Here is a 1,421-nt window from a genome sequence, read left to right as displayed (position 1 = left end):
AAAAGAAACTCACATCTACAAAGATACACTTGCTAGATGTTATTCCCTGATGGTCTAGTGGTTAGGATTTGGCGCTCTCACTGCTGCGGCACGGGTTCAATTCCCGGTCAGGGAATGGTCTGGACTTGATAGATAAAGGAGTAATGTTTGATTGAGTAAATTCCTGTTTAAGAACAACATGTTTTGAAACCATATACAACAGAAATATTACATATTTTACCCAGGATTCTTCTCTTATTCAATGATCTCAGAAAAAGTTAAAAAATATGAAAATGTACAAGGGATGTAGCTCAGTGGTAGGGTGCATGCTTTGCATGTATGAGGCCCCGGGTTCAATCCCCGGCATCTCCAACAAGTGTTATTGTCCAGTCTATAAAAGAGCTGCAGAAGCTCTTATTCTGAAAGAGAAAAGTGTTAAGGTTCATGGTGATTCATGCAAAAGTCAATCTTAATGTCCAGATGTGTTGCAAGATTTGCAGTGAGCAATACATTGTCCCATGATAGTGGTTTAGTTGTCAGCATAGCTACCTTCCAATCAGTTGACCGATGTTGGAGTCTCAGCCATCGCACTAGCTTCCGTTTAGTGATGTTAGTTTTTAACTTTGATTTATACCATACCAGTGCAAGCATTTTGCCATGGTTTGATTTCCAGCCACTACCAGCTTTTGAAGCCATATACAACATTAACATTACATATTCCAACCAGGTTTCTTCTCTTATTCAGTGATCTCACCAAAAAGTCAAAAAAATCTGAAAATCTTCAGGGGCTGTAGCTCAGCACATTTTGAGTGTCAATGCCCAGATGTGTTACAAGATTTTCAGTGAACATTGTCCAGTGATGGTGGTATAGTGGTGAGCATAGCTGCCTTCCAAGCAGTTAACCTGGGTTTTATTCCCAGCCATCACATTAGTTTTCATTGTGAGGTTACTTGCTTTATTTGTCAAGATTAGCCAGAAAGTTTACTCGCCCAACCCGATTTAATGAAACATTAGATCTCTGTTATGGCACAAATAAGGGAGCATATCAATCTATCAAGCTGCCTCAATGGGGATCAACAGACACAGGCAGTGCACTACGATTTGCACTTTGCCCGTGTCTGGTAACTCCTACTACCAATTAAAAAGTTAATCAACAGAGCAGAAAGCTGCAGAAAGGCAACAGGTGTGTTACTTTTCGACTATGATTTATACCGTAGCAGTACAATCATTTTACCCAGGTTTGATTTTCAGTCACTGCAGTTGCATTTACAGGTTTTGAAGCCATATACAACGTTAACATTACATGTTTTACCCAGGTTTCTTCCTTTATTCAGTGATATTTCAATATCCTTGTGGGAGTCATCCCAAAAGGATTAATAAAGATAAGACTAAGTCTATCTCAGAAAAACTAAAAATCTTCAGGGGATGTAGCTGTGGTAGAG

General features: G+C 39.3%; 1 non-coding gene across 1 annotated transcript; it reads left to right on the top strand.

Moving 5' to 3' along the window:
* Nucleotides 1-279: 279 nt before the first annotated feature.
* On the top strand, nt 280-351 carry trnaa-ugc (transfer RNA alanine (anticodon UGC)). Its single transcript has one exon. It is a non-coding gene; the product is annotated as a tRNA-Ala (tRNA).
* Nucleotides 352-1,421: the final 1,070 nt, after the last annotated feature.

The sequence above is a fragment of the Etheostoma spectabile genome, unplaced genomic scaffold (genome assembly GCF_008692095.1).
Source record: "Etheostoma spectabile isolate EspeVRDwgs_2016 unplaced genomic scaffold, UIUC_Espe_1.0 scaffold00018423, whole genome shotgun sequence".
In the NCBI taxonomy this organism is placed as follows: Eukaryota; Metazoa; Chordata; class Actinopteri; order Perciformes; family Percidae; genus Etheostoma; species Etheostoma spectabile.
Note: the sequence above shows the minus strand (reverse complement) of the source record. Positions and strands in the feature narration are given on the sequence as shown.